Source organism: Myotis lucifugus, unplaced genomic scaffold, assembly GCF_000147115.1.
Source record: "Myotis lucifugus unplaced genomic scaffold, Myoluc2.0 scaffold_10, whole genome shotgun sequence".
Classification (NCBI taxonomy): domain Eukaryota; kingdom Metazoa; phylum Chordata; class Mammalia; order Chiroptera; family Vespertilionidae; genus Myotis; species Myotis lucifugus.
Genome location: NW_005871058.1, coordinates 5,897,816 through 5,906,499, shown reverse-complemented (window position 1 = coordinate 5,906,499; position 8,684 = coordinate 5,897,816). Strand labels below are relative to the sequence as shown.

The 8,684-nt window shown below is 48.3% G+C and overlaps 1 long non-coding RNA gene across 1 annotated transcript; it reads left to right on the top strand.

Annotated features, from left to right (window-relative positions):
• Nucleotides 1-253: 253 nt before the first annotated feature.
• Nucleotides 254-3,519, top strand: LOC111824969. Its single transcript, XR_002828051.1, has 2 exons — nucleotides 254-697; nucleotides 2,589-3,519. It is a non-coding gene; the product is annotated as an uncharacterized LOC111824969 (long non-coding RNA).
• The last annotated feature ends 5,165 nt before the right edge of the window (nucleotides 3,520-8,684 follow it).

Genomic DNA, 8,684 nt, shown 5'->3' with positions numbered 1-8,684 from the left:
TAACTGCCCAATAAAATCGTGTCTGATGCTTTCAGAGAAGAGATTACGTGGTGATGTGTATGCTGAAGACTGTGGACCGCACACTTCTTGTGTGTGTGTGTGTGTGTGTGTGTGTGTGTGTGTGTGTGTCGCTACCCGATGTGAGGAGAGGCAGGGCTCAGGTGGTCAGAAGACACCGGAGAAGTGGACACGACTATCATCCTCCTGAGGGGGGAAAAAAAAAGAGAAAAATGGTTTCGTGTCTAGGCTCCTTGACACATGGTAGAAGAGTCTCTGAAGTCATACGTTACAATCCCCACTTCAATGGTAAAGAAATTAAGATCCAAAGAAGTTGATTCACTGCACACCGTTTTCTTGAATGCTTATTGATGCTAATGGAGTGGTGGCCAGCAATAAAGAGCTCCAGTTGTGGGTGCTGTGGTGAAGGCTTTCTAGAAGGCGTAAGAAGGCAACACATAAGCCTCGTCAAAGGCTTATCATGGCCAGGGCCCGGGGCTGAGCTTGTCCCATACACCAGCTCATTCCAGTTAACTTGCTTCTTCGAAGTACAGAGAAATAGGTGTGTGCTTCTGGGACAACCAATTATTTGTTTACCCTGTGGATTGATCCCCTCTTCATCTTCCAGCCCAGGAAGAACACACGTTGTACCAGGAATGCCAGGAAGCTTTGGGACATTGCCGAATTAGGGATCAAAGAGGTACCCATCGGAGTCGGCCTAGAATGGGAAGAGGCGCTCTTGCCACCTCCATGTGGGATCAGAGGGCTGGTCGGGCAGTGGTGTGGTGCGGTGGGGTGGGGTGGGAAGTGGCATGAATATACGGATGTGGGAGGAAGTGGAATGGCTCAAACACACTTTCCCAGCCCGAGTTGATGTAGCCATCGCTTTACTTTTCCAAAGGAAATTCCCACAAAAAAAAGTCACCTATGAACCAATTGACTTGTTTCTAACGTGCCCAGAGATAACACAGGGTTTCAGAAGGAAAGAGGGGTGGCTCACAAGCACAGTAAACGACTGTTGTTATTACAGTGGCATTCAGTGATTTCCCCTGAAAATTCTTTTTCTTTTCTCAGGTGGAAGAGTTATTTGAAAAACATTGCAAACTGTGAAGGGTCAATACTATAAGTAGGCTGCGCAACGGGGCCTTTCCCTCTCTTTTCCTGCGCGTTTTACTCTTTAAAAAATGGGCAATCTGTAGGGATTCACAGAATGAATGAGAATACAAACACTTGTTAATAGATAAAAAGCTTTGAGGGGCAAGAACTTGATCTCACAGAGTAGCATTTTTTTTACATGCAGTTATTGACAATAATTAAAATATTTTTGAAAATACATTTCCATAACCTTAGTTCCACCTACAAAAATAAAGATTTCAAGTATGGGCTGCATAGTTACCAGGTATTATCTTTATTAACTTAATTCCTTAAAATTAGCCTTTGTTGAGTTACTGCAGACCTCAGGTAATACATATTATTGTTTCCCAATTCCTTGACTTAAGAGCAGGGTTTGTTTTATATAATGAAATGGTTTCTGCCCTTCCTCTTGGACACTGATAATGTAATGGTACAGAAACACTCAGTAGATGCTGCTCTAGACAGAGGACTTGGACAGGGGAGTTGAATTTAAGAGAATTTTTGCTATGAAGTGTTCAAATCCATCCTTATTTCTCTAATGTGCAAGTGTTAACAAGCAAAAAAGACCGGTACTTACTGAGCGCCTGCTTTATTTACTTCTTACACAGTTCTCCTTTCCTTGGCCTCTCTCATTTCTGACTAATGTTTTTTAAGTCGGCTAATTTCTTTAGTTCCTACAATGCATAAGCCGTAGAAAATGAAAGATAATAATTCTACTTCCTCAACTCCCACCTCAGTGTAACTTTAAAAATGAACTCAGGAGCAGGCAAAGAGAAATGTTAGGTTGCCATCAATAGAAAGAAGAACAAATTAGTGGGTATTTGACTTCTAAGAATGGAAGCAAAAAAACCTCATGCTTTGCATAAAGATTCCGGGCAGCCCCATCTCACATTAAGACGTCTGGCGCCACCTTGTGGCAGACCGAAAGCTTCCAAGACCAGGAAAGCAGCTTCTAGGAGGGAGAGAAGAAGGGAGGAGGCAGCCTGAGAAGGGGCTCCCACAGCCCCCAGCGACAGCGGCAGGTCCAGGTGTTGTGGGCTTGACGCTGAAAACAATTTGGGGGAACCCTCTTCGTGCAAAACAAACCTCCTGAAGTTAGAAATGTAAAATCACTAGGGCTCTTAGACTTTTGCAAAGTGGTGGTCCCTGAATCAGCCTCAGGCTGCAGGTTCAGGTGACAGGGCGATGCTGGTGGTCCTGGGGTAGAGCTAACACTCCCACCGGCCCCTGGAGGGAGCACAGTCACCCTGAGACACTTCTGTTCTTCAGGCTCAAGGGGGAGGCTGTTGGTGTGTGAACTGCAGGCCTTGGTGCTCCAGGCCCCACGCTGCTGCTGCTTCCTTGGCAGTTGTCACTGCTGTTCCCACCCCTGCCTTGTGATAACGTCTGCCTGGTTCCCTCCTTGATTAATGGGTAAAATTAAATCTTTAACCTGTCTTCATTTTTGTATCTGCCAGAGAGCCAGGATGTTACCCAGTGTGAAAATCATTATTATTATTGTTTATTGACTTCAGAGAGAGGAAGGGAGAGGGGAGAAAGAAGCATCAATGATGAGAGAGAGTCACTGACTGGCTGCCTCCTGCACGCCCCCTACTTGGGATCGAGCCCAAAACCTGGGCATGTGCCCCTGACTGGAAATGGAACCGCAACCTCCTGGTCGATGATCAACCACTGAGACACACTGGCCGGGCTGAACATTATTTTTTAACAAAGGAATTTCTCAACTCTCAGTTTCTCCAGGAGGCCTTCCAAGACTGCTCGCGTATCCCAGGCTCCCAGCCCCTTCACCGGCTCTGGCTGCATTTTCCCATGAAGTCAGTATCAAGTTCTAAGGGGCTCCTTTTCCCGTCAGAGCCGTGACACCTTAAAGTGGACTGATCTTCGTAGATATATAAGTGCAGAGTTTGATTTTGCAATTGCAGTACCCTGTAGAATTTCATGCATTCAGAATAACCTGCTGTGTTAAGTAATCACGTTTGCTATTGATGAATGGCCTGTCTTCTCCCCCTGAAGGCACCCTCTATGAGGACAGTGATCTTCATCTCTTTTGTTCACTGATATGTCCCAAATACCCGGCGTCTGGACATAAAATGGACACTCAAAAAAAAAAAAGGAAGGAAGTGGGGAGAATGGAGTTTTGGAGAGCATAGCAGTGTAAACACATTTTACTTACAAATACCTACGTTGGCTCAGTCCTTGCCATAACCTTTGGGTGCGTGTTGGATGCATTTCCACAAAACATCATCTATCCTATGTAAAATGAATTGTTAATCTGAGTGGAGCGGGGGATGTGTGTTATCTGTGCAATTCATTTTACCGTTCTATGAGAATTCTAAACCTTGAGGAGCCTATATCGAAGGGAGAACATAATAAAAATTTTAATGAAAATCGTTTGTCAACATGGGGAAACCTGTTAATTTTTCCCCTGTGCCTTTAAAAGAAGATATGTGTGTTATTCAGATTGGACAGCCTGTTTTTGATGATCTAACTAGACCCACTGCGGCAAGATCTAAGGTATATATTACAAAGGGAGAGCAGTTGGGGCAAATAGGAGGTAGCCTTGTTCTCTGGAGAGGCCTGGAGGCGGGCCTGCCAGCTGCTGTGACTGTCCTGTTTGGTTAGCTCTGGGGTTTCAGAAACGGTGACCATTCATTGCAGGCTACGCCACCGACCGAGGTGAAGTTACTGTCAAGTGCTAAGGGGCCCCTCTTCCTGTCAGAGCGGTGACGCCTTCGAATGGACTGATCCTCTCAGATATCTAAGTGCAGAGGTTGGCTTTGAGTGGCATTATAATACCCGATAGAATCCCATACATTCAAAATAAGGTCTGGACAGGGGGGAGGTGAAGGAGAAGCATTTTCTAATGAGCAGAAATTTGTTTTGGAGGAATGTTTTTAAAGCATTTATATAGCATTTCGTTCATGTGTTCGATGTATTTTCACTTATTTTTTTTTTAAAGAAATTTTTTATTGGTTTTGAGAGAGAGAGGAAGGGAGAGGGAGAGTGAAACATCAATGGCCCAGGCTGCCTCCTGCACACCCCCTATTGGGGATAGAGCCACAACCTGGGCATGTGCCCTGACTGGTAATCGAACCGGCAACTTTTTGGTGTATGGGATGATGCCCAACCACTGAGCCACACCGGCCAGGGCTCATGTGTTCTGGGTATTTTCAGTGGAGAGTTTTCCAAATGAGCTAAATGAGGCGGCTGATGAAACATTTTAACTTGAAGCTGGCCTCTGTTTGCATAATGCTGCACACAGCCTAAATCTCAAGTATCAACACTTTTTCCAACTTTTTATTTAATAGGAGCCAGAGTATACTGTCTGAGTTACTCATATTCCTCATAATACCTGCATGTTAAGACACCGGGCTTCATTGAAGAATTAATCTGGAAAAAACAAAACAAAAACCAAACACTTAGATTTTTTTTTTCCTGGTGAGAGAGAGCTTCATTTGGATAATTTGCTAATATGTTCTGTGCTGGCGGTTGCTGGAAGAGCATGCTCCGCAGTCACGATGTTAGATTCTTCCTTTTGCAGTGTCCCAGAGGGAACAAAATTTGTAGCTGGCAGGGGTGTGATAGAGTGTGAAGCGTGATTGTATGTAAAAACAACTGTGCAAATGATGACACTTAATCACGATTAAAATGAGTTAAGGTTTGAATTAAAATCAAAGAAACACAGCGAGTGCCCTTGCATGGAGAGCACAGCGGTGACATCAGCTGGTGGCCCTGCCCTGCTGCCCCCCCCCGCCCCGCCCCTGCCCCCCCCCAACATACACTCTCACATTTTAATCCCCCCTAGGGCTCTGGCCAGAGGGTGTGGGAGGGTCCACAGCTGTCTTTGGGGCCCACTCTATCCCAGGATTACTTCTGCCAAGTGTTGAAGGGAGTGACAGATGTTTCTAGATGTGATTATTAGCTCACTGGGAAATATTTCTGAGACTCATCTCTGAGTCATGTGTGACGGGGATTTTCAACAGTGAAGATTTGTGTGCTGTGCAGTCCTCGAAACTGGTGGACCAACCAGGGCAGAGGGGTGGCTGGAGAGAGCAGGGAAAGCAGAGAATGAGCCTCAGCCTTAGGCAGGAATGGCTTGATGCCTTAGTCACCTCCGGTGGAACCGTGTTACTCACATGTAACTCTTCCGAGTAACCCTCCAGCCCTCAGTGGTGGCCCGGCTGTGACACGTCGGCCTGGAGAACCCAGGGGGAAGGGAACGGTCCACAGCCCGCCCAGCCACCAACCAAGCTCTCCTGGCGTGTGAGAGTTTGCGGGCAGCTCTGTGGTTCTTGGTTCACAGCTCCATGCCTCCCCTCGGCCCAGTTCCTGCATTCCAGAAATCTGGGGGGGGGTGGGCTGATCTGGAGGTCCCCATCTCCACCACTTGCTTGTCTTAGGCCACGGCCATTGTGCACGTGGTCATCACTGAGCCCAACGGAGCCCTTTGAGTAAAGACATGGCCAGCCAATCCTCTGCACCTCGTAGAATACTTTTTGTAAAGTGCTGGTGACTGTAAATGTAGGCACTATAGTGTAAAGACACCCCAGCAAAGAGAGAGTTTTTAAAGCAAAAACATCGGGCATTGTAATAGTCAGCTTTTGCTGCAAAGGTGCCGTGTAACAAACTGCCCCTAGACTTGCTGGCTTACAACAGCATTTCTTTTTCTCCTGGGTTGGCTTCAGGGATGCTACTTCAGACTGTGGGACCTGAGACTTGGCTCCAGGCTTTGGGTTGAGCTCAGGTTGGGCCCATGCATCACATTTTGGAGCAGCAGCTTCACAGTGGTGAGAGGAGCACAGGAGGGAAAGCACAAACGTGTGAAGCCCCTGCAAACGCGGCTCAGAATCATCACGTTGTAGCTTCTACCGCCATTCCATTGGCCACATCAAAGCACTTGGCCAAGCCCAAATTTCAGTGGGATGGGGGAAAAGTACCCCATCCTGTGTAGGGCACTGTTGCACGATTATGTGAACAGGGAAAGGAGGGAAGGCTTGAGGGCATTTACCCAGCCTTCTCCATAGCTCCCATGCACACCGTGGCAACGCCATGGGAAGGGATTCCAGGAAGCTCAAGGAGCTCTGAGGAGGCCTGCGTGGGAGGAGCACCGAGTGTAAAATGCATGGAGGTGTTTCCATGGTCCTCCCGTCCCATCTGGAACACAGTGGTTCATGTCCATTGCAGGTGGGGAAGGGCAGGGGGCCGACCACTTTCCCCTGGTCCCTTGCACCCTCACCTCCAAACCTCCTGGCAGCCTTCTGACCTTTGGAGCAGGTTCCTCTGAGCATCCCCTTCAAGTTTCAAAGATATTTCAAAAGTGACTTTCTGAAGTATTTAGCTAAAAACACACCAAAGAATTTGAGACAGCTGCTAGCAATTCTTAGTGCCAATGATGAGAAGAACGCCTGTGGCTCATCTATATTATAAAAGGCTAGTGGCCGTAATGACCAAACGACCGGTCACCAGGAGGTGCATTGATGGGTCTCATGAGATTTCACGTGCTGGGCCTCTAGTCCTCTGGTAACTGGAGGGTGGTTTTTGTCAGGAGCTGGAGCCCATGAGCTGCTGCGTATCACAGCAGTTGTGCTTACAAGACTCGTGAGAGGCAACGGGGGTTTTGATCCAATAAGACAATGATTCGCAGTCTCGCAGACGGAGTGGCCATTGTGCGGAGGGTTGATTCCCCTTTAAATGGCCATACATAGAATGCCGTGTGGGTATCTGAGAACACTCTTCATCTGCTTTCCTTTAACTGAGAAACCCAGGTTGCTTAGAGAAACAATAAAATGTGTTCCTTTGGCTAAACGTGTGAAAGGCAATGAGGAAATGACTCCTTGTTGGATGGCTAGGTGTTTTCACATCCCTGACCACGTGGAAAGGGGGAAAAACAAGTTGCCAGCCTGAAAGCTGCCCCTTTAAGAGGGTTGCATGAGAGGAGTTGTGGAGATGGCCACAGTGTGGGGACAGATAACTCTCCCGAAGCAATGATTCTGGCTCCCAGGCCTCCCAGGGGCGGGAACCCTCACTGTTCCCGGGGTCCAGTCACACCTCCTAGGACGTCACTGTCCCCTCGTGGCTGTCACAGTTCTTGCTGGCTTTGTCCCCAGCTCTCAGCTTGCCCATAACGCCTCTCTTTCTACCCGAAGCTCAGTTCCCACCCTCTGTTAGTCCCTGGCCTCCTCGGCCCAGCACCGACTGTCACCCCATCCCGCCCACATGGGAACCCAGCGCACGGCCTGTGTCCAGTCACCGCAGCTCATCTGAGGTGAAGCGTGTGCGTGCAGCCCAACCACCTCTTCTTTCCTAGTTTGATGAGTGTTGATAAGAGAGTGGATTATTGTCATGGTTATTGTTGCTGTTATTATCGGGTTTAGAATCAGTACCCGTTGCCACGAAAGTCCTCAAACGCCTGAAGTTGGGGAAGCACCGAGGGAGTGGGGCGAAATGTCCTCGAGAAGGCACTGTTTCAGTGATGGCGAACCTTTTGAGCTCGGCGTGTCAGCATTTTGAAAAACCCTAACTTAACTCTGGTGCCCTGTCACATACAGAAATTTTTTGATATTTGCAACCATAGTAAAACAAAGATTTATATTTTTGATATTTATTTCACATATTTAAATGCCATTTAACAAAGAAAAATCAACCAAAAAAATGAGTTCACTTGTCACCTCTGACACGCGTGTCATAGGTTCACCATCACTGCCCTAGGTTCTTCTTTGAACCTATTTGAACGGGGTCCCGGTGAGTGAGTAGGCATTCACCAGCCTCCCAAGCCAGGGAACAGCATTTTAGGCAGAAGGAACAGCACTCACAAAGTCCACACCCGAGTCCAAGGGAAAAGATAACATTTTCTAGGTTTTCCTCTCATGGCGGAGAAAAAAAATGCTGTTCCCGCCTCCGCACGAGTGACGGTGGGGTTTGATCTGCAAGCTGACGAATGCCTGGGAAAGTGCGGAAGCCTCTTCCAGTGGCAGACATCTGCCGGCTGGCGCATGCTGCATCCGGGCACTGTGCTGGGTTGGCAGAGTGCTGGGAGTACAGAGTGAGCCCACAAAGACCCTTCCTCTCGAAGCTCAGCCTATAGTCACCCCGACTGATATCCCCCAACCTCATGATCCCAGGCCCCCACGCAGATGCACGTATCAAGGGGTCCGGCATTCATATCAATGAGCGGACTAGAGACCGACCAGCAAAGGAGTTGATAGGATGGGTGGACACAGACACTAGTGTTAAGTGGAGAATCGTTTGAATGGGGTCTAATGCTACAGGTGGGCAGTTCGTTCATCATTTTTCACTTTATTTCTAACGCAACCCTGTCACCTGTGGGGATGTGTGTTGTGAATACGAGGACCACAGGGCTGCCCTGTATTTCTGAATCATAGCTGTTTCCAAAATGCAGCCCGAGGCACCCGATTCCGAGTGGCCTGGTGGGATGGACATGAACGCGAGGGTATTGGGTTCCCGGGGAGGGGAGAGGGGGCACGGAGGGTTCACCACCCCCCCCCCCCGCCCCCCAGACTTGCCGTGTGCACGGCCCTGACCCGCCCCTCCCT